This window comes from Schistocerca serialis, chromosome 5 (assembly GCF_023864345.2).
Source record: "Schistocerca serialis cubense isolate TAMUIC-IGC-003099 chromosome 5, iqSchSeri2.2, whole genome shotgun sequence".
Taxonomy (NCBI): domain Eukaryota; kingdom Metazoa; phylum Arthropoda; class Insecta; order Orthoptera; family Acrididae; genus Schistocerca; species Schistocerca serialis.
Window position 1 is genome coordinate 776746270 of NC_064642.1, and position 25065 is coordinate 776771334.

Genomic DNA, 25065 nt, shown 5'->3' on the forward strand with positions numbered 1-25065 from the left:
AGGGATATCATCTTTAATGTGAATTTCAGACCACGCTGCCATTATATCTTCTTCACTTGGAGTGGTCAGAAGAGAGTGGAATCTTTCTCTCCCCATCTAAAATAATTGATGAAAGTGGGAATCGAACGCAGACCATAGGTATAATAACCAACCCTCAGTCCAACAGACCACCATACCCTACTTTCCTGCGACTCATTTTTCCATCACAACGCCGTTGCGCCACATGGATGAGAATTCTGACACACAGGCTCCCTGTAGTAAATTGCAGCATGTTCAGTAAATTCATTTACATGGTTGACCAAACCACCATGAACTAGCTGCCTCGGCTACCCAGTGCATACATTCGACTCTATTTTGTAATCACCGAAATACAATCACGTAACTGCCACCTACAGAGAACTGCCAACGGTGTAGGATGCAGAAATTTAAATAGAAAGTGTTCCCTTCAACTTGAGCTATTCTATTGCGCTATCTGTTTCTAAAGAACGTCGTGCAGCGCAAAAGAAATCCTGTAACTGTTACTCTCAGAAGTCCAGACCCGGCCTTTTGCATAATCTCGCAGCGCTGTGGTATGCAGAAGTTCTGGAGGAATTGTTGTTCAGCTCTGGAGCTGCAGTAGCTGTGTGTCAGCTATAGCGTAATACTCGTGGTAAGTGTTGTGCACCATGGATAAGATGTCGCGAGTTCGAACACATTCACTGCCAAGTTTTTTTAAAACGCAATTCTGCTGTCTGCTGAAGTTACGAATCGAATGGAACTTTGAACATAATTCCCTTCACTTCTCAACTCAAAATAGTCGCATGTGGAACAAGGGCTAACTTCTGTGACATTTTGTTCTTTTCAGGTTTAATAGACAGCCAGGCAGCAGATGAATCTCGATGCTTTTGTATTATGTATGGGGAGAGCGCATCGTGCCCAAATACGTCATAAAAGTATTTTCTACATTAGCTGTCGTCTGGTAGTGGCATTTTATTCTTCTTCAAACAGTGTTTGACAGCTTTAACTCAGAACAAGTTTTCTACATGCTTGTAATCAATATACTGCATGTGCATCGTCAGACTGTCATAGATAACATCAGACACTTGGCATATACCGAAATTTTTGCCTATAGCTGTAACCAAATCTAAACTTGAAAATAAAAGACGACATTTTTGTAATAAACCAGGACTCCTATGAAGACTCTTTCGTCCCTGTTAGCTAACCACGAAGATGTCTGATATACCTACATTCTGAAGTAACAAAGTGTGCATGCATTTACAGATGAAGAGCATGATGTGAATTTCTGTGACGTAAATACGAACCCAACACGTATTCTGATTGTTTACTGAGAAAAATCAAATGTTACCTATCGGTTTTTCTTACGAGCTGCTAGGTGTTTGAATCTGAAATAAGGATACAAACGTTTGTGGCTAAGCGACAATCGAACTGCACAACTACCGTGCATCCACGAATATAGCTTCAGTATCAGTTTCTTACTCACCAACAGTAAGATGTGTACGTGTTTGACCAGAAATAACGACACCTACTGCGATTGTTGGCAACACATGAACAGACATTAAAAATGCACGTCAATTTCCACTAGCAGGTGGGTGTGCACTTGATAGGGCTTGAAATGAAATTATGAATATTTTTGTAGCGGATCCTTTGGAGGAGACCTAGAGAAGATTGCAGTCTTGGGAAAAGGAACGAAATGATTGAACTATACCGTTCTGAGAGATTCAGACCCTCGAAAGAGGAGATACGAATTCGAATCACAGTCCAGCACCAAATTTTTCACCGTCTCTAGTTCAGTGAAGTACAAGTAAAATGAGAGACTTATTCCTTTAAATGCCTATCGGTTCATCAAATAAAATAAAATTTTCTAATGTAAGTAAGTTTACTGGCGACTGTATTTCGTTTTTCCATTACTTCCGCTACGTCACTTCCCAACGTAAACCGGCTCTGCCCAGTTGGTAATGAAGGAACGTGATGTTTAATGCGGATTATGGACTATAACGTCTTTCTCTTGAGGTTACCAGAGGTAAAATAAATCTGTTTCTGCCTCTTAAAAGTAAATTCCTTAACCCACGCAGTGCACCTGTGATAACTCGTTCCACCTGACCATTGTGGCTACAGGTCCCAGCCTCAGGAGTGTGCTGAAACGGATGATGCGCTTAGCTTACAAAATTAGCCACGGTGGAAAAATTCAAGTCTATTAATGGTTAAGTAGAAGCAAGCTTCTGACGCGGGGATTATGCGATTATCATGCCAGCAGGACGAAAAGACTCTTCTGGGCATCATAGGCTCGAAGTAAAGCCATTTTGAATTTTCACAAATTGAGCAAATTTCTTAGTTCGAGAAAATCCATTGTGAAATGTGAAGTTACCAGATAATTCGACTATTACCGTCATTATTACTATCATTTTATTCATACCGCTGCCGGAACACACGTGCTTGAAGATCATTTAATGCCTTTTGGTCACTATGGAAGTAGTTTCCCAAGAATAGGTTATTTCCCTGTCTACGGAATCCTTTTCATGTTAATGAAAAACATCAGCAATTACTCATAGATTAGATTAAAACTAAAGTAATTAATGAAGACGTTACTTGATAACAAAAACGCGCTGCCTTTCTCCATTTACTTGCGCCTAGAAGTGGCTATCGAGTACTGCCCCACCAAAAGGCAAGAGATCTTACTGCCTTCCGATATACGTCGCTGTGAGTTCTTCCATACGATTTGCTCGACTTGACCTGTTTCAAGTTGTGTGTGACAGACAATGTTTTAGAAAATCAGTTGTTTTCCTTTTGAAATAAACAGAAAGATTTTCATTCTAAGCTATCCAAGTACAAAATTTTCGCAATATTTGTTGAAATTTAATAATCACTTCGATAATGTAGGAAAGTATTTCACAGTTGCAAAACCCGTATGCGACTCATTGACCTTACACTTAGTTGCTGACCATAAACTCTAGCTCAGAGTGACACCAGTTTAAGTAACCTAATGTAGCGAAGACTGTTTGCCAGTGCTCTTTCTCACCCGAAAACACGCAATTCACTCATTTGGGTCCATAAGTACACTGTAACAGTCATTTATGAGTGTATGCAATGCATACGGTTTGTAGAAATTAGTGGTGATCTATCTTCCACTTCTGTATACAATATGCCTGACCTAAACGGGACCTTTATCATTACAGGCGCTTGGCAGTGCAACAGCATACTGAGAACAGTAATGTGCTTATACTGAAAACCTGACTGTTCGTTTTACGTGATCTTATAATCATTTAAATAAAACAACATGACCTTCCAGTGGGAGAAATTTCGTCCCCCTTTTCCTTCTGTGAAACTTGTCAGTAAGCATTTTGCCTTCCAACCAGCGAAATGTGGCAGAGTACGGCCGATAAACGATTCACAAACCCCGATTTAGTGCCGTTAAGACGATTTCTCCAAAAATTGCCGTAGCTGAAGGAATTTAGTTTCTTCTTAAATCGTCTTAAGCAGCAACGTTCACATATATCTCAAATAGGAACAAGCTCATTATCCAGGTACGAAGGTTGTAAAACAAACTTCCCACAGTTTGTGGCAGGATGATCTGCATTAGTATCTTGTCTAAGAGGTATCACAAGTAGTGTTCCTGTAGTGGTCAGCAACTAAGTGTAAGGTCAATGAGTCGCATACGGGTTTTGCAACTGTGAAATACTTTCCTACATTACAGAAGTGATTATTAAATTTCAACAAATATTGCGAAAATTTTGAACTTGGAAGGCTTAGAATGAAAATAATTTTGTTTATTGCAAAGGAAAACAACTGATTTTCTAAATCATTGTCATACACAATTTGAAATAGGTTATGTCGACCGGGTCATATGGAAGTACTGACAGCGATGTATATCGGAAGGCAGTAAGATCTCTTGCCTTTTGGTTTGGCAGTACGGGATAGCCATTTTTAGGCGCAAGTAAATGAAGAAAGGCTGCACGTTTTTGTTATCAAGTAACGTCTTCATCAATTACTTTAGTTTTAATCTAATCTACGAGTAATTGCTGATGTTTGATATTAACATGAAAAGGATACCGTAGAAAGGGAAAGAACCTATTATTGGGAAATTACTTCTATAGTGACCAAAAGGCATTAAATGATCTTCAAGTAAGTGTGTTCCAGCAGCGATATGAATAAAATGATAGTAATAATGACGGTAATAATCGAATTATCCGGTAACTTCACACTTCACAGTGGATTTTCTCGAACTAAGAAATTTGCTCAATTTGTGAAAATTCAAAATAGCTTTACTTCAGGCCTATGATGCCCAGAAGAGTCTTTACATCCTGCTGACATGATAATCGCATAATCTCCGCGCCATAAGCTTGCTCCTACTTAACCATTTAATAGACTCGCATTTTTTCCGCCGTGACTAATTTTGTAAGCCAAGCACATCATCCGTTTCAGCACACTCTTGAGGCTGGGAAATGTGGCTGCATTGGTCTGGTGGAACGAGTTATCACAGGTGCACTGCGTGGGTTCAGGAATTTACTTTTAAGAGGCAGGAACAGATTTATTTTACCTCTGGTAACCTCAAGAGAAAGACGTTATAATCCATAATCCGCATGAAACATCACGTTCCTTGATTACCAACTGGGCAGAGCCGGTTTACGTTGGGAAACGACATAGCGGAAGTCATGGCAAACAGAAATACTGTCGTCAGTAAACGTACTTACATTAGAAAATTTTATTTTATTTGATTAACCGATAGCAATTTAAAGGAATAGGTCTCTTATTTTACTTGTACTTCATTGAACTACAGACGGTGAAAAATTTGGTGCTGGACTGTGATTCGAACTCGTATCTCCTCTTTCGAGGATCTGAATCCCTCAGAACAGTATAGTTCAATAATTTCGTTCCTTTTCCCAAGACTGCAACCTTCTCAAGGTTTCCTCCAAAGGATCCAGTACAAATACACTCCTGGAAATGGAAAAAAGAACACATTGACACCGGTGTGTCGGACCCACCATACTTGCTCCGGACACTGCGAGAGGGCTGTACAAGCAATGATCACACGCACGGCACAGCGGACACACCAGGAACCGCGGTGTTGGCCGTCGAATGGCGCTAGCTGCGCAGCATTTGTGCACCGCCGCCGTCAGTGTCAGCCAGTTTGTCGTGGCATACGGAGCTCCATCGCAGTCTTTAACACTGGTAGCATGCCGCGACAGCGTGGACGTCAACCGTATGTGCAGTTGACGGACTTTGAGCGAGGGCGTATAGTGGGCATGCGGGAGGCCGGTTGCACGTACCGCCGAATTGCTCAACACGTGGGGCCTGAGGTCTCCACAGTACATCGATGTTGTCGCCAGTGGTCGGCGGAAGGTGCACGTGCCCGTCGACCTGGGACCGGACCGCAGCGACGCACGGATGCACGCCAAGACCGTAGGATCCTACGCAGTGCCGTAGGGGACCGCACCGCCACTTCCCAGCAAATTAGGGACACTGTTGCTCCTGGGGTATCGGCGAGGACCATTCGCAATCCTCTCCATGAAGCTGGGCTACGGTCTTGCACACCGTTAGGCCGTCTTCCGCTCACGCCCCAACATCGTGCAGCCCGCCTCCAGTGGTGTCGCGACGGGCGTGAATTTAGGGACGAATGGAGACATGTCGTCTTCAGCGATGAGAGTCGCTTCTGCCTTGGTGCCAATGATGGTCGTATGCGTGTATGGCGCCGTGCAGGTGAGCGCCACAATCAGGACTGCATACGACCGAGGCACACAGGGCCAACACCCCGTATCATGGTGTGGGGAGCGATCTCCTACACTGGCCGTACACCACTGGTGATCGTCGAGGGGACACTGAATAGTGCACGGTACATCCAAACCGTCATCGAACCCATTGCTCTACCATTCATAGACCAGCACGGGAACTTGCTGTTCCAACAGGACAATGCACGTCCGCATGTATCCCGTGCCACCCACGGTGCTCTAGAACGTGTAAGTCAACTATCCTGGCCAGCAAGATCTCCGGATCTGTCCCCCATTGAGCATGTTTGGGACTGGATGAAGCGTCGTCTCACGCAGTCTGCACGTCCAGCACGAACGCTGGTCCAACTGAGGCGCCAGGTGGAAATGGCATGGCAAGCCGTTCCACAGGACTACATCCAGCATCTCTAAGATCGTCTCCATGGGAGAATGGCAGCCAGCATTGCTGCGAAAGGTGGATATACACTGTACTAGTGCCGACATTGTGCATGCTCTGTTGCCTGTGTCTATGTGCCTGTGGTTCTGTCAGTGTGATCATGTGATGTGTCTGACCCCAGGAATGTGTCAATAAAGTTTCCCCTTCCTGGGACAATGAATTCACGGTGTTCTTATTTCAAATTCCAGGAGTGTATATTCATAATTTCATTTCAAGCCCTATCAAGTGCACACCCACCTGTTAGTGAAAATTACCGTGCATTATTAATGTCTGTTCATGTGTTGCCAACAATCGCAATATGTGTCGTTATTTCTGCTCAAACACGCACACATCTTACTGTTGGTGAGTAAGCAACTGATACTTAAACCATATACGTGGATTCACGGTATGTGTGCAGTTCGATTTTCGCTTAGGCACAAAAGTTTGTATCCTTATTTGAGATTCAAACACCTAGCAGCTCGTAAGAAAAACTGATAAAGAACGTTTGATTTCTCTTAGTTAACAATCCGATTCGAGTTGGGTTCGTATCTCCGTCACAGAAATTCAAAACATGCACTTCATCTTTAAATGCATCCACACTTTGTTACTTCAGAATGTAGGTATATCAGACATCTTTCGTAATTAGCTAACAGGGAGGAAAGGGTTTTGGTAGGAGTCCCGGTTTATTACAAAAATTTTCGTCTTTTATTTCCAAGTTTAGATTTGTTTACTGGTATTGGCAAAAATTTCGGTCATTCATGATGCTTCATGGCCAGTCATCAATATGATGTGATTGGATTACATTAATTCTTGTTCCATAGGTCATGAACACTACATTTTGTAATGATGTGGAACGTGTCATTTTAAATGAAAGATTTATTTACATACAATGATTCAATTTCTTTGCAACAATTTTTTACACAGACTCTCTCTCTCATCCTTTTTTATTTCTCTCTCTCTCTCTCTCTCTCTCTCTCTCTCTCTCTCTGTCTGTCACACACACACACACACACACACACACACACACACACACACACACATACACGCACACACACACATTCTTTTTCTATTTTTATTTGTTTGTTGTGCTCGACTATCGACGAGGTACGAAAACGCCTGTTTCTTAGTTTTCAGTACACTTACGAAAGAAATATAGAAACAACAATGAGATTTACTGATTAATGGTCACTCCCCAACCCTCTGCAGGATCACATCGGTTCGTCTTCTTCCTGCTGGTCTAAACATTCTGCGTGGTGTCTGTTTGTTCTATATTGTGTCTCCCTACCACTTTCACGCAACGACGCTCTGAGCGTGTGTTTTAGGGAATTGACTAGTTTGAACCTGGGACCTGTTGCTGGTAAGGAGACGCCAGACCACACATGACATGTAGAATTCGGAAGAGTTCAGTGAGACTAGCGATGATATAACCAAATACTTAATGATTTCAGCGTCAGCTCCACTGCACTCCCTGTAAAAGAATCTTAATACTAACTAAATTTAGTGGAAGGTGTTTAAGGCTTTCCTATTTTTAGTTAGCTGGTAAAATAACGTCGGAAATGCATTAGGTTTACCATTGGAAATTTTATTCTGCTCACAAAACATCGTTTATAAATTGCACTATTGATAAAAGGAAATGTTTTAATACAGGATGGTAAAAACAGACTGCGTTCAACAAAAATGTGAACGAATATTCCCTGAATGGGTTTCCAAGTTCTACAATGGATCGAAGGATGACCTATGCCATATCACATCTATAATCTAGGTTTAATTTAAGTTTCACAAAAGAGAAAACCATCAAAATGGTCTATAGTGACCCTCAATTATATTTAATTACTTATCTAACTTGTGTAAATTACAGTGGCTGATGTGGCTTCTGAATAACTATATAACAGAAGAATCATCGCGTTTCAGATTTTTACTTCAAGTGGCAAATGTGAACACCATGAGCTATAATTGACGATCGACACTAGTATTACGCAAAAGGGGATGTAACAGATGAGACTTCTGCAGTTCTGAGAAAAGCTTTATGCGCTGTTATGCGGCATCGCGTGCATCCATTACCTTGTCGGTGTTCCTTAGGGGGCGACGGGCAGCACAGCTCCGCTCACCTCGCCGTCTCCGAAGCAACTCTCAAGCAACTCTCTCATAACTTCTCCTTACTACAATTTACCGAAGTTGGTTTGAAAAAAAAAAAACTATCTGGCTGTGTTTTCATCTGACCAATCAGGGTCTTAATGATAACCTTGAGCTTCGCCTACAAAAATTCTGTCTATCCAATGAGAAACGTTATACATTTCGTGGTGGGGCAATCTTTTTTAAAGTTTGCAATGTAACAGAGTCGGGAAAAAGTCTCACACTAAAACTTGCAGCTGATGTGGCCCTTTTAGCGTTATCGTAAGATCTACACTGTTCTTCTGGAGGGCTCTATCTTTTAACGTGGGCTGGAGCGTGGTCCTAATGTAACAGAGATGCGAAAAAGTCTCACGCTAAAAGTTGCGGGTGGTGTAGCCCTTTTTGTGTTATCGTAAGATCTATACTGTTCTTCTGGAGGGCTCTAGCTTTTAACATGGTCTGGGGGGTGGTCCTAACGTGACAGAGACGTGAAAAAGTCTCACGCTAAGAACTTGCGGGTGGTGTCGTCCTAGCGGTTAGCTGGCGACGTGGGTGTCCGTCCGTCCCTTATCGTAGGGCCTTCAAGCTTTACACGGTTCTGCTCTCGGCTTCTGTTCTCGCTTCTCCCGTCGGAACTGCGTCTGTCTCATGATGGGAAGGTATGACATGCATTTAGGCATTCTTGTGTTAGTCTGTGGTATTCCATATGCTCACTCGTTACTCGTATTACTTTGGTTAATTTAATGTCACGATTTATTCGGAGCTATGTGACATACTACTGGATTTGCTTATCATGTCAGGGTTTTCATGTAAGGTGTTGGATTTGCCTGACACCTTACATATCACCACCCTTCGAACTTAATTTTTGCACTGAAGTTAGGCAATGATTGAATCGTTGTCAAAGTCAGTCAAAAATTATTTCTTTATCTAAATTTGGTTGTCTACTGTTCAGCCACATTATTCTGTTCTATGCTAGTTTGTATTACTAATTTATATTTTTATATTCTTCCACATTTTTATCAAAAATATATTTATATTGACAAGGGAAGAATATTTTTATTCTATTGTAATTATTATTTTTTAATTATTTTCTTTCTTTATTTAATTGTGAAGTTTGTTTTTTAAGAAGTTTGTTATCGAAAGTGAGGAGTCTTTCACATCGATTTTCTTAGAAATATTGTCTTTATAAATGTAATAATTAAGTTAAATCTATTCCTAACACATTTTCTAAATATCATGTACAAGTAAAATGTTTTTGTTTCTAGACACTCATTCAACAATAGTACACTAACAAATAAGAATTATTTCCATGAATTGCTTTGACAAAGAAATATATGTACACACGTATTGAGATATTATCCTGACAAATGGTACAAATGTAAAAAAAGGGGGAAACATCCAACAAGATAATTTTTTATTCTTTGTTTTTATAAGGAAAAATAAGTGAAATATGGTTATTCTTTTATTTTTTTGAGGAGAAAATAAGTGGCATAAAGTTGTAATGCTTATTATGCCTTACTTTTGTGCTTTATATACTGTCCATTTCATAACTAATAACTTATTTTTATCGATAGCCTATTTTATACTTAAGTCCATAGTCAATGACTGTTATTTTGTAGTTTATTAGCTGTCTGGTGTGGTTAACTTATTTAGTTTTTCACACGTTTCTTTTGCACAATTCCTACATCACATAATTTGATTTCACACATTTACACAATCCTATGAATTTTTTTTCTTCTAATAATTTCCGGGTATGCAGCCGGATCCCGTCGACATTCTGACACGATATTTCGGCCCAGAGACGTCCGGCCATCATCAGGTGAGTACACAACTACTGAAGAGCCCAGGTGCAGTCGCGGTATTTGTGCCGAATCTCGCGCATGTGAAATGTACTGGCATCCTACAGCGCATGCGTCAGGTGTTGACATGCGCAGCATAGCCGAGTTGTATGTGCTGCCCTCGGTGGTGGAAATAAAGGTTCATCTAGTCATTGAGTATCGAATGACACTGTCGATTCCGCTGTGATTGCATCATTTTAATAACAGGATTCCAATTTTTATCCAGCTGAAAGCCGTTGTCACGATTTATAAGATTATTGGCAAGACGTATTTCCACTGATTCCTTGATTACGGAATCCCAAAAACCGGACACCGGGGATAAAATTTTTGTTACATTGTATTCCATTGAATGTCCCAAAGAAATACAGTGCTCTGCTACTGCCGATTTTGACGGTTGCCGCGGACGGGTGTATCTTTCATGTTCTATACATCGTTCATGGACAGTTCTTGTCGTCTGGCCAATATATGCAGCGCCACATTCACAGGGAATTTTGTAGACGCCTGCCTTCTTCAGTTGTAAATCGTCTTTAACGGATCCAACCAGGGCCCGGTTCTTTGCTGGTGGACGGAAGATAAAGTTGATTTTATTTTTCTTCAGTAATCGGCCTATTTTCGACGACACATTCCCGGCGTATGGAAGGAACGCAGTTGATTTAAAGTCATCATCTGCGTCCTCAGTGCGTTGCTTCTTGTTATGATAGTTGCGCATGGCCTTCCTTATTTGGCGAGAAGTGTAGCCATTCTCTTTGAAAACCTTCTCCAAGTGTTCCAATTCTGCGTGGAGGTTTTCATCATCCGATATTATATGCGCTCGATGTATTAAGGTACTGAGAACACCGGCTGTTTGTGCTGGGTGATGGCAGCTTGACGCCTGGAGATACAGATCTGTGTGAGTCGCTTTCCTGTACACAGAATGTCCTAATGACCCATCATTTTTACGGCGTACTAGCACGTCTAGAAATGGTAAAGTGCCCTCTTTTTCAATCTCCATCGTAAATTTGATGTTCTCATGTAATGAGTTTAAGTGATGAAGGAATTTCTCCAGTTCCTGTCTGCCATGAGGCCATACAGCAAAAGTATCATCTACGTACCGCCAGAAGACCGTAGGCTTTAAAACAGCAGACTCAAGTGCTTTCTCCTCAAAGTCCTCCATAAAGAGATTAGCTACCACAGGCGACAAAGGGCTCCCCATGGCGACGCCGTCTGTTTGTTCAAAGAATTCGTCATTGAATAAAAAGTACGTTGAGGAGAGTATATGTTCAAACAAGGCCGTCATTTCTGCACTGAATAAGTTACCAATAAGATGTAATGATTCCATTAAAGGCACTTTGGTAAAAAGTGAGACCACATCAAAGCTGACTAATAAATCCGAGCTGCTAAGCTTAACTTCCTTCAAGCGACTGACAAAATCCTCGGAATTACGTATATGGTGGCAACACTTACCCACATACGACTTTAGTAATGAGGCCAGATATTTTGCTGTAGAATAGGTCGCAGCACCAATATTACTCACTATTAATCGTAGTGGGGCACCATCCTTGTGTATCTTCGGAAGACCGTAGAGTCTTGGTGGTACTGCATTGTGTGGTCTCAATCTCTTGATAACTTCTTCAGGTAGAGAACAGTCGTTCAAAAGGGTAGTAGTTTTCCTTGATATTCGGCTTGTTGGGTCCTTTTCAATTCTACGGTACGTACAATCATTTAGCTGACAATATATCTTCTCGTTGTAGGCTTCTCTTGTCAGAAGAACTGTGGTGTTACCCTTATCCGCAGGCAGTACGACTGTGCTAGTATCTTCTCTCAGGCTGCGGAGAGCAGCTCTTTCAGCTGGCGAGATGTTACTCCGTTGTGGCGCACATTTCAACAACGTTCGGCAAGATTCACGTCGAATTTCGTCTGCAGAATCCACAGGGAGACGTCTAATGGCTTCCTCAATGGAACTGATGAAATCCGTTAAAGGCAGTGAGGCAGGTGTAGGAGCGAAGTTTAAACCTTTCGCAAGCACTGACATCGTCGCATCGTCAAAAGATTTCTCCGTGAGGTTCACCACGGATCGTCCAGAGATAGCTTCTTGCGGTTTTCGTGTTACGAGTTGGCTAAACTTCGCACTTTGTCTGTTCGTACTGTCCCTGTGAGCCCAGTCTGCCTTGGCCCAGGATACGCCGTCTATCCAGTCCCAACTAAGGGAAGAACATCCACGTATTGGATAAATTACGTGAGAAAAGAGCCAGGTTGCTGTGTTCAATAAATTTTTTACTGAAATGTAGAGACAATAACTTGATTCCAACTTTCGCCAGAGTTGTTCATTTTATTAATAGTGTGGCCGCCAACAATATAAAACGCAAGGCGAGTCTGGCTTTATTAAGAGAACGAATCCGTTTTACGCGTCGTGAGTTAGACGCTGTCGCCAGGAATTTATATTATTTACATCTGAAGATTTCAGCAAGATGTTCTTCCCTTAGTTGGGACTGGATTGACGGCGTATCCTGGGCCAAGGCAGACTGGGCTCACAGGGACAGTACGAACAGACAAAGTGCGAAGTTTAGCCAACTCGTAACACGAAAACCGCAAGAAGCTATCTCTGGACGATCCGTGGTGAACCTCACGGAGAAATCTTTTGACGATGCGACGATGTCAGTGCTTGCGAAAGGTTTAAACTTCGCTCTTACACCTGCCTCACTGCCTTTAACGGATTTCATCAGTTCCATTGAGGAAGCCATTAGACGTCTCCCTGTGGATTCTGCAGACGAAATTCGACGTGAATCTTGCCGAACGTTGTTGAAATGTGCGCCACAACGGAGTAACATCTCGCCAGCTGAAAGAGCTGCTCTCCGCAGCCTGAGAGAAGATACTAGCACAGTCGTACTGCCTGCGGATAAGGGTAACACCACAGTTCTTCTGACAAGAGAAGCCTACAACGAGAAGATATATTGTCAGCTAAATGATTGTACGTACCGTAGAATTGAAAAGGACCCAACAAGCCGAATATCAAGGAAAACTACTACCCTTTTGAACGACTGTTCTCTACCTGAAGAAGTTATCAAGAGATTGAGACCACACAATGCAGTACCACCAAGACTCTACGGTCTTCCGAAGATACACAAGGATGGTGCCCCACTACGATTAATAGTGAGTAATATTGGTGCTGCGACCTATTCTACAGCAAAATATCTGGCCTCATTACTAAAGCCGTATGTGGGTAAGTGTTGCCACCATATACGTAATTCCGAGGATTTTGTCAGTCGCTTGAAGGAAGTTAAGCTTAGCAGCTCGGATTTATTAGTCAGCTTTGATGTGGTCTCACTTTTTACCAAAGTGCCTTTAATGGAATCATTACATCTTATTGGTAACTTATTCAGTGCAGAAATGACGGCCTTGTTTGAACATATACTCTCCTCAACGTACTTTTTATTCAATGACGAATTCTTTGAACAAACAGACGGCGTCGCCATGGGGAGCCCTTTGTCGCCTGTGGTAGCTAATCTCTTTATGGAGGACTTTGAGGAGAAAGCACTTGAGTCTGCTGTTTTAAAGCCTACGGTCTTCTGGCGGTACGTAGATGATACTTTTGCTGTATGGCCTCATGGCAGACAGGAACTGGAGAAATTCCTTCATCACTTAAACTCATTACATGAGAACATCAAATTTACGATGGAGATTGAAAAAGAGGGCACTTTACCATTTCTAGACGTGCTAGTACGCCGTAAAAATGATGGGTCATTAGGACATTCTGTGTACAGGAAAGCGACTCACACAGATCTGTATCTCCAGGCGTCAAGCTGCCATCACCCAGCACAAACAGCCGGTGTTCTCAGTACCTTAATACATCGAGCGCATATAATATCGGATGATGAAAACCTCCACGCAGAATTGGAACACTTGGAGAAGGTTTTCAAAGAGAATGGCTACACTTCTCGCCAAATAAGGAAGGCCATGCGCAACTATCATAACAAGAAGCAACGCACTGAGGACGCAGATGATGACTTTAAATCAACTGCGTTCCTTCCATACGCCGGGAATGTGTCGTCGAAAATAGGCCGATTACTGAAGAAAAATAAAATCAACTTTATCTTCCGTCCACCAGCAAAGAACCGGGCCCTGGTTGGATCCGTTAAAGACGATTTACAACTGAAGAAGGCAGGCGTCTACAAAATTCCCTGTGAATGTGGCGCTGCATATATTGGCCAGACGACAAGAACTGTCCATGAACGATGTATAGAACATGAAAGATACACCCGTCCGCGGCAACCGTCAAAATCGGCAGTAGCAGAGCACTGTATTTCTTTGGGACATTCAATGGAATACAATGTAACAAAAATTTTATCCCCGGTGTCCGGTTTTTGGGATTCCGTAATCAAGGAATCAGTGGAAATACGTCTTTCCAATAATCTTATAAATCGTGACAACGGCTTTCAGCTGGATAAAAATTGGAATCCTGTTATTAAAATGATGCAATCACAGCGGAATCGACAGTGTCATTCGATACTCAATGACTAGATGAACCTTTATTTCCACCACCGAGGGCAGCACATACAACTCGGCTATGCTGCGCATGTCAACACCTGACGCATGCGCTGTAGGATGCCAGTACATTTCACATGCGCGAGATTCGGCACAAATACCGCGACTGCACCTGGGCTCTTCAGTAGTTGTGTACTCACCTGATGATGGCCGGACGTCTCTGGGTCGAAATATCGTGGCAGAATGTCGACGGGATCCGGCTGCATACCCGGAAATTATTAGAAGAAGAAATACGCCGGGAAAATTTCAGAAGTCACAATCCTATGAATGTTTAAGCATGAGGTTGGCGAATGTTATTGCACGAAGGTGATGAACTTGAGTGAGATGGATGTGGGCAAGTATTTGATGTACAGCTTCATTTGTCGTTCTTTGTTGGCTTTGCAAGTGTGTGTTGCTGTTGTGGAGGTCCCACAATGGAATGGAGCTGTGAGTGCAGAATCTCGTGGTTTACGGGCTTTGTATGCGTGAAAGTCATCGTTATGTGTCGCTGAATGCGGTCGTTTTTCGTTGTAATACTTCGCAGACGACTAGTTTACAATGGGATAGGGATTTGGGAAGGTCGGTCGTCTATTCTTCACCCATCTTCTTTCTTGGTCTCAATCTTGCGAATCTTCATCTACTGTTCTTCCTGCTTTTCCTCTGCTTCTTACTTGATTCATGGTTCTTCTCTGGGCAGGATATGGAAATATTTATTGATAACTAGTCGCTTTGAAGTTCTCCCCCTAGTAACAGTTTGATAAATTGTTTGGGCGTGTCATTTTTACTTTGTGGACGTTTTCTTCAGTTTCGTGCATCAGCGTGCTGTTTAGTAGCGGTAGTGTGACTTTTACACATATTTCTTTTTGCCAGTGGTTGCTTGCCCAAGCGGTCTTCTCGTCGGGCCGTTTTTCTTGCTCGCTCCGTTGAGAGGGAGCACTCAGAGATTTACGAGCGGTGAAAGTCCGGTGCTTGCTAGTCAGTCCCTGCACCAGTCCCTTCCATGTTCCAACATTCTGTGGTTCAGTGTTCTGTCCCAGCAGGGTTCCGCCACCCTGTGGTTCAGCAGATATACAGCCCACTTCACCTACCCTTTGTTGGTCTTGCTGTCCTTTCTCTTCTCTCAACTCTTCTGCCTTGTAGGAATCGTGTATTGCTAATTACTTCCTTTTCCTTCTTGATACATCTCTCATTGCAACTAGTGGGTCGTTGCATCTTGTCCTTGCTGGAGATTTTACAATGGTTCTTACAAAAAGCTTTACTTATAATCATTTAACATATGTCTAGTACCTACATTGTTTTCGCCTTTTTAAAAAGCTTTACAAATTTTGGAGCCCTTTCCATGTTACAATTGTAAGGTATTTTGAGTCTTAATTTCTACAAAAATCCTCAAATTAGTTTTTTATTTTTGTGTAGTGTCGTGGTGTATAGAATTTTAGTATTACATGCTGTTAGACTAGCTATGCTTTATCCCTTCACCTTAATCTCTGGTACTTTTGGTGTTATTTTTGTTTTTGTTTTTATTGAAACTACTTTCTTTTTCCCAGTTTCCTCTCTCATCATTCTTCTGCCTCCTGACGATCTTATCTGCAACATAATCTTGCAATATTGTGCTAATTCTTCACCAGTAATAAATTAATCTTCAAACTTGTACTGAAAGTGTTTAATACTGCCAGTCTTGGGTGAAAATACCTCTGCTTTATCTCATAAAATACCCTCTAATTCTTTTACTGTGTTCCGAAATACCTTGAACTTCTTGCAGTTTTTCGTCGATTTCTTTATGGACTTCTAACATGAGTTGAGGCGATTCCCCCTTGTGTGCATACCATTCTAATTCTTCATCCTCTTTATCTCGCATCATTCTTAATTGTTTGTTTATAACTGGTATTTCTTCTAATTTTACCTTTTGCTCAAAGAGAAGTGTGACATACCCAAATGTACACTACCTTTCCCCATATCTATAACCGCTCGTCTCTCATTTAAAAAATCTGCACCTATAATCAAATCTACAGTTAGTTTAGGTATAATCATGAAGTTGCCTTCGATCTTTTGACCTTGGCACGAAGGAGTTAACCTTGTTTGTCTCGTAACTTCTGCAGCGTTGTTTCTAATAGGACCTCTTACTTTAATCTTACGTGTTTTCAGAACTGGCAATTCCTCATTGGCATTACATTGCATGAATAAATTTTCTGAGATCGCAGTCAGTTCACTTCCGCTATCAATTACAATACTGACTGGGATATGCTTTACCACGGCCTTCACAATTGGTTGAATTTGAGAGGGTTGGTTCTGTTCTTCATCTTCTTGCATCAACGAATCCTCCACTGAATCATACATGAGTCTTTTTAGGAATTTCCCTTGTGAATTCGAAATTTCTGTAGGATAAGCTTCGACTGCTACTTCTCTCTCTTTTATTTCCTCTTCTCTATTTCTTCCTTCATTTACGCTTTCTTCAACTTCCTCTACTTATTCCTCATCCTCGTCTATCTTCTCCTTCTTCGTCGCTACTTCCACATAATCGCATCTAAATGCTCTAATTATTGCTTCATAACTTCCTTCATTATATACGTTGGGTTGTGTGCACAGTCATAACTTATTTTCAACTTCTGTCGACTGCGCATTATCCTCATTGAATTCGCTTTCCCTGGTTTCCATCTCAAATAGCTCTGCAATACTCATTACTTCGTCCTCTCCTCCTACATTCGTTGTGCATGCCTCTGGTAATTCATCTTCCTCGTCAGTATTCTCCCAATTAATTTCGTCCCAACACAATATTCTTATTTTCTTGTCTTCGTTTTCATCTGGTCCCTGCGGATTTGTTTCTTCCTTCTTCTCTTCTCGTGATAAGATTTTTACTTCTCTGTTCAAGGTGCTGCAATTGTCCTGGGTCGGTGTGTCCTTCTCTTTGGCATAGGCGCTTAGCTGTCAATTCGAACGTTTATCGGGGTTTGGTGGTCTTACCTCCACCTCTTCAATCTTTATTCTCTTATCTTGTTCAGCTTGTTGATAGTGGTTTCTTTGTTGATAATTTGTCGGTCTATTGGTTCTCCAGTGCCCGTTCCGGTTGTCGTTATTCCCCCTGTAATAGTTGTTGCCGTTCCTTGGTGAATTATTGAAACTGCCATATTCTCTTCTAAATCCATAGCTGGTTCTTTGTTGAAATATATTGTCATTTCTTGGTGCGAAGTTATCACAAGTTTCGTAATTATAGTTTTTTCGTACTGTGTCTTGTGGATTCCACTGCTTTTTACTTTCGTTTTCACGTGCGCTTCATCTTTTTCTTGCGTCATCTTCCGAAAATATGAACTCTAGTTCCAGTTGCAAAGGATACAGTAATCTTTACCTAGGTTTCGATAGATTTAAATCTATCTTCTTCAGAAGGCGGCCTGAGGACAATGAACATCGTAATTTATATTAAAAGGTATGAAACATAAGTCAAGTTTTTTTTTTTCATTTATTAAATTTCAATTCCCCCCGAAGAGGGCGGGCTGGCAGCAGCTTAGTATGCCGCTCTTCAGCCGACAGATTTTGTGACAAAGATCAAGAGAACATATAATAAAAAACAGGCGATAAAATCGGAGACTTAGAGAGTAACAAGGCGAAAAGAAATCGTGGAACTTAAAACAACAACACAGGGATGATGACGCTAATAAAAATACATACGAAGCAGACAGGGAAAACAATAGACAATTAAAAAAAACACGGCGACAGTCTGGATTCTGTTCGCAAAGGACATAAAATTCACACCTAGCGACAGCATGGTTTCTGAAACTTCCTGGCAGATTAAAACTGTGTGCCCGACCGAGACTCGAACTCGGGACCTTTGCCTTTCGCGGGCAAGTGCTCTACCAACTGAGCTACCGAAGCACGACTCACGGCCGGTACTCAGCTTTACTTCTGCCAGTACCTCGTCTCCTACCTTCCAAACTTTACAGAAGCTCTCCTGCGAACCTTGCAGAACCAGCACTCCTGAAAGAATGGATATTGCGTAGACATGGCTTAGCCACAGCCTGAGGGATGTTTCCAGAATGAGATTTTCACTCTGCAGCGGAGTGTGCGCTGATATGAAACTTCCTGGCAGATTAAAACTGTGTGCCCGACCGAGACTCGAACTCGGGACCTTTGCCTTTCGCGGGTAAGTGCTCTACCAACTGAGCTACCGAACACGACTCACGGCCGGTACTCAGCTTTACTTCTGCCAGTACCTCGTCTCCTACCTTCCAAACTTTACAGAAGCTCTCCTGCGAACCTTGCAGAACTAGCACTCCTGAAAGAATGGATATTGCGGAGACATGGCTTAGCCACAGCCGGAGGGATGTTTCCAGAATGAGATTTTCACTCTGCAGCGGAGTGTGCGCTGATATGAAACTTCCTGGCAGATTAAAACTGTGTGCCCGACCGAGACTCGAACTCGGGACCTTTGCCTTTCGCGGGCAAGTGCTCCACCAACTGAGCTACCGAAGCACGACTCACGGCTGGTACTCAGCTTTACTTCTGCCAGTACCTCGTCTCCTACCTTCCAAACTTTGCAGAAGCTCTCCTGCGAACCTTGCAGAACTAGCACTCCTGAAAGAATGGATATTGCGGAGACATGGCTTAGCCACAGCCTGAGGGATGTTTCCAGAATGAGATTTTCACTCTGCAGCGGAGTGTGCGCTGATATGAAACTTCCTGGCAGATTAAAACTGTGTGCCCGACCGAGACTCGAACTCGGGACCTTTGCCTTTCGCGGGCAAGTGCTCTACCAACTGAGCTACCGAAGCACGACTCACGGCCGGTACTCAGCTTTACTTCTGCCAGTACCTCGTCTCCTACCTTCCAAACTTTACAGAAGCTCTCCTGCGAACCTTGCAGAACTAGCACTCCTGAAAGAATGGATATTGCGGAGACATGGCTTAGCCACAGCCTGAGGGATGTTTCCAGAATGAGATTTTCACTCTGCAGCGGAGTGTGCGCTGATATGAAACTTCCTGGCAGATTAAAACTGTGTGCCCGACCGAGACTCGAAATCGGGACCTTTGCCTTTCGCGGGCAAGTGCTCTACCAACTGAGCTACCGAAGCACGACTCACGGCCGGTACTCAGCTTTACTTCTGCCAGTACCTCGTCTCCGACCTTCCAAACTTTACAGAAGCTCTCCTGCGAACCTTGCAGAACTAGCACTCCTGAAAGAATGGATATTGCGGAGACATGGCTTAGCCACAGCCGAAGGGATGTTTCCAGAATGAGATTTTCACTCTGCAGCGGAGTGTGCGCTGATATGAAACTTCCTGGCAGATTAAAACTGTGTGCCCGACCGAGACTCGAACTCGGGACCTTTGCCTTTCGCGGGCAAGTGCTCTACCAACTGAGCTACCGAAGCACGACTCACGGCCGGTACTCAGCTTTACTTCTGCCAGTACCTCGTCTCCCACCTTCCAAACTTAACAGAAGCTCTCCTGCAAACCTTGCAGAACTAGCACTCCTGAAAGAATGGATATTGCGGAGACATGGCTTAGCCACAGCCTGAGGGATGTTTCCAGAATGGGATTTTCACTCTGCAGCGGAGTGTGCGCTGATATGAAACTTCCTGGCTGATTAAAACTGTGTGCCCTACCGAGACTCGAACTCGGGACCTTTGCCTTTCGCGGGCAAGTGCTCTACCAACTGAGCTACCGAAGCACGACTCACGGCCGGTACTCAGCTTCACTTCTGCCAGTACCTCGTCTCCTACCTTCCAAACTTTACAGAAGCTCTCCTGCGAACCTTGCAGAACTAGCACTCCTGAAAGAATGGATATTGCGGAGACATGGCTTAGCCACAGCCTGAGGGATGTTTCCAGAATGAGATTTTCACTCTGCAGCGGAGTGTGCGCTGATATGAAACTTCCTGGCAGATTAAAACTGTGTGCCCGACCGAGAATCGAACTCGGGACCTTTGCCTTTCGCGGGCAAGTGCTCTACCAACTGAGCTACCGAAGCACGACTCACGGCCGGTACTCAGCTTTACTTCTGCCAGTACTTCGTCTCCGACCTTCCAAACTTTACAGAAGCTCTCCTGCGAACCTTGCAGAACTAGCACTCCTGAAAGAATGGATATTGCGGGGACATGGCTTAGCCACAGCCTGAGGGATGTTTCCAGAATGAGATTTTCACTCTGCAGCGGAGTGTTCGCTGATATGAAACTTCCTGGCAGATTGAAACTGTGTGCCCGACCGAGACTCGAACTCGGGACCTTTGCCTTTCGCGGGCAAGTGCTCTACCAACTGAGCTACCGAAGCACGACTCACGGCCGGTACTCAGCTTTACTTCTGCCAGTACCTCGTCTCCTACCTTCCAAACTTTACAGAAGCTCTCCTGCGAACCTTGCAGAACTAGCACTCCTGAAAGAATGGATATTGCGGAGACATGGCTTAGCCACAGCCTGAGGGATGTTTCCAGAATGAGATTTTCACTCTGCAGCGGAGTGTGCGCTGATATGAAACTTCCTGGCAGATTAAAACTGTGTGCCCGACCGAGACTCGAAATCGGGACCTTTGCCTTTCGCGGGCAAGTGCTCTACCAACTGAGCTACCGAAGCACGACTCACGGCCGGTACTCAGCTTTACTTCTGCCAGTACCTCGTCTCCGACCTTCCAAACTTTACAGAAGCTCTCCTGCGAACCTTGCAGAACTAGCACTCCTGAAAGAATGGATATTGCGGAGACATGGCTTAGCCACAGCCGAAGGGATGTTTCCAGAATGAGATTTTCACTCTGCAGCGGAGTGTGCGCTGATATGAAACTTCCTGGCAGATTAAAACTGTGTGCCCGACCGAGAATCGAACTCGGGACCTTTGCCTTTCGCGGGCAAGTGCTCTACCAACTGAGCTACCGAAGCACGACTCACGGCCGGTACTCAGCTTTACTTCTGCCAGTACCTCGTCTCCGACCTTCCAAACTTTACAGAAGCTCTCCTGCGAACCTTGCAGAACTAGCACTCCTGAAAGAATGGATATTGCGGGGACATGGCTTAGCCACAGCCTGAGGGATGTTTCCAGAATGAGATTTTCACTCTGCAGCGGAGTGTTCGCTGATATGAAACTTCCTGGCAGATTGAAACTGTGTGCCCGCCCGAGACTCGAACTCGGGACCTTTGCCTTTCGCGGGCAAGTGCTCTACCAACTGAGCTACCGAAGCACGACTCACGGCCGGTACTCAGCTTTACTTCTGCCAGTACCTCGTCTCCTACCTTCCAAACTTTACAGAAGCTCTCCTGCGAACCTTGCAGAACTAGCACTCCTGAAAGAATGGATATTGCGGAGACATGGCTTAGCCACAGCCTGAGGGATGTTTCCAGAATGAGATTTTCACTCTGCAGCGGTGTGTGCTGATATGAAACTTCCTGGCAGATTAAAACTGTGTGCCCGACCGAGATTCGAACTCGGGACCTTTGCCTTTCGCGGGCAAGTGCTCTACCAACTGAGCTACCGAAGCACGACTCACGGCCGGTACTCAGCTTTACTTCTGCCAGTACACTCCGCTGCAGAGTGAAAATCTCATTCTGGAAACATCCCTCAGGCTGTGGCTAAGCCATGTCTCCGCAATATCCATTCTTTCAGGAGTGCTAGTTCTGCAAGGTTCGCAGGAGAGCTTCTGTAAAGTTTGGAAGGTAGGAGACGAGGTACTGGCAGAAGTAAAGCTGAGTACCGGCCGTGAGTCGTGCTTCGGTAGCTCAGTTGGTAGAGCACTTGCTCGCAAAAGGCAAAGGTCCCGAGTTCGAGTCTCGGTCGGGCACACAGTTTTAATCTGCCAGGAAGTTTCATATCAGCGCACACTCCGCTGCAGAGTGAAAATCTCATTCTGGAAACATCCCTCAGGCTGTGGCTAAGCCATGTCTCCGCAATATCCATTCTTTCAGGAGTGCTAGTTCTGCAAGGTTCGCAGGAGAGCTTCTGTAAAGTTTGGAAGGTAGGAGACGAGGTACTGGCAGAAGTAAAGCTGAGTACCGGCCGTGAGTCGTGCTTCGGTAGCTCAGTTGGTAGAGCACTTGCCCGCGAAAGGCAAAGGTCCCGAGTTCGAGTCTCGGTCGGGCACACAGTTTTAATCTGCCAGGAAGTTTCATATCAGCGCACACTCCGCTGCAGAGTGAAAATCTCATTCTGGAAACATCCCTCAGGCTGTGGCTAAGCCATGTCTCCGCAATATCCATTCTTTCTGGAGTGCTAGTTCTGCAAGGTTTGCAGGAGAGCTTCTGTAAAGTTTGGAAGGTAGGAGACGAGGTACTGGCAGAAGTAAAGCTGAGTACCGGCCTTGAGTCGTGCTTCGGTAGCTCAGTTGGTAGAGCACTTGCCCGCGAAAGGCAAAGGTCCCGATTTCGAGTCTCGGTCAGGCACACAGTTTTAATCTGCCAGGAAGTTTCATATCAGCGCACACTCTGCTGCAGAGTGAAAATCTCATTCTAGTATGGTTTCTGTTCACAACACGAGAAAGACAAACAACACTGAATAGTCACTGGAACACTGCACTAAAAAGTTGGCAAATGTGACACCACAGTCGAGAGCAGGTGGGGGAAAACTGGACAGAAGATGGGAAAACAAAAAAGGGGGGAAAGGAGAGTAAAAGCGAAGGAGGGGAGCCGCGAACGTAAGTCAAGATTTTTTTTTTTTTCCTTTATTGTGTTTCAATTCCCCATCGGGGCGGGCTGGCAGCAGCATAGGCGCTGCTCTTCAGCCGAAAGTCAGAACAAAACAATAGAAGACATTGAAAAACAGCAAAGGAGAGAATAAGGTGAACAGAGATATAAAAAAGGGGGAACAGCATGGAAGACAAAAAAAAAAAAAGGAACGTGGTGACTGTAAAATGGAGATAACAAAAAACTGTTTAAAAGTAGCACATATAAAAAGCCACACACTGCGACGGTTAAAAGAACACAAGGCACAGTATGACTGGAGCATAAAAGTAGCGATGGATGGCATAGCACATAACATAGCACTGACGGCAAACTTCAAGGCAGGACACAATTAAAATCACATCTCTTGACGCACACGAGTAACAGCACTAAACACAACACTGATGTGGCACACTGATGATGAGCAATACAGAGGATCTGCCAGGCGCTAGGAGATGAGGGAGACCTGAAGAAGGGAGGGAGTGGAAGAGTTGGGGGAGGTGAGCAGGGGGCGCACGGGAGAGGGCCAGGTAAGGTGGGATGGAGAGAGGCAAGTATGGGGTGCAGGGTTGCAGGGGAGGGGGGACGGAGGGAAATCCTCTCTGGGAGAAGGAGGAAAGAGGAAAGGGGGCCCTGGAGAGGGGGGGGGGCGAACAAGGCCAGGTTATAGTTGGAAGGAAGGGTAGATGTCACGGCGAAGTTCGTCATCCGGGAGGGGGAGGCGTTGGAAATTGCCCTGATGAAGGAGATGGAGGGTGTGGAGGTGGAGAGAGGGAGGGATACAGCGATAGAGGCACGGCAACGGGCGGGGGGTGGAGAGGAAGGAGGAAAACAGAGGGTGGGGGGGATCAAGCCTGCGAACAATGTAAAGGATGCGGAGATGTTGGAGGAACAGGAGGAGGTGGGGATAAGTCAAGAATAGAGTTTAATATATATTAGGAGAATCTTGTATTACAAAATATGAGAAGGATTCCTGGTACTTACAGTATTACATTAACATGGAGTGATATGTCATTGTCGTTTTTACAAACATCTGCATAGCTCCACTAGTCCAAATATAGCCCTGAGAATAGGGTTTGTCAGACAAATAAAAATAAGTACATGGAAGTTGGAGAGCGCATAGCGACTGGGTAAAATCGGCCAGCGTAGTAGCACTGCAGCCAGGGCAGGTGGCGCTCAGGTCGTGATCTATGTGCCGATTAGCGTACTGAAGCAACATGTAAAATATCCATATTAATTGCGTCCTTAGATAGGAGACAATAAATAAAGGGAAAGCATTTAACACTCCCGTTATGACATTGCGGGAGCGACTTCATGTAACATATAGCGTAAGCGCCACCTGCCTTTTTGATGTATAAATCTACGTTATTGTTCCTCAGGCTCCCACAATGTCATAACGAGAGTCCTAAATGCTTTCCTTTTATTTATTGTCTCTCTATCTAAGGACGCAATTAATATGGATATTTTACATGTTGCTTCAGTATGCCAATCGGCACATAGTTCGCGACCTGAGCGCCACCTGCCCTGGCTGCAGTGCTACTACGCTGGCCGATTTTACTCAGTCGCTATGCGCTCCCCAACTTCCATGTACTCATTTTTATTTGTCTGACAAACCCTATTCTCAGGGCTATATTTTATTTGGACTAATAGAGCTATGCAGCTGTTTGTAAAAACGACAATGACATATCACTCCATGTTAATGTAATACTGTAAGTAGAAGGAATCCTTCTCATATTTTGTAATACAAGATTCTCCAATTATATATTAAACTCTATTCTTGACTTATGTCTGCTCCTATTCCTCGAACATATCCGCATCCTCTACACCTCCCGCCATCTTGAACCCCCTCACCCCCTG

General features: G+C 43.9%; 3 non-coding genes across 3 annotated transcripts; all 3 read right to left on the minus strand.

Annotated features, from left to right (window-relative positions):
* Positions 1 to 20467: 20467 nt before the first annotated feature.
* On the minus strand, positions 20468 to 20542 carry Trnas-cga (transfer RNA serine (anticodon CGA)). The gene has a single exon. It is a non-coding gene; the product is annotated as a tRNA-Ser (tRNA).
* Positions 20543 to 21364: 822 nt separating this feature from the next.
* Trnas-cga (transfer RNA serine (anticodon CGA)) lies at positions 21365 to 21439 on the minus strand. The gene has a single exon. It is a non-coding gene; the product is annotated as a tRNA-Ser (tRNA).
* Positions 21440 to 21960: 521 nt separating this feature from the next.
* On the minus strand, positions 21961 to 22035 carry Trnas-cga (transfer RNA serine (anticodon CGA)). Its single transcript has one exon. It is a non-coding gene; the product is annotated as a tRNA-Ser (tRNA).
* Positions 22036 to 25065: the final 3030 nt, after the last annotated feature.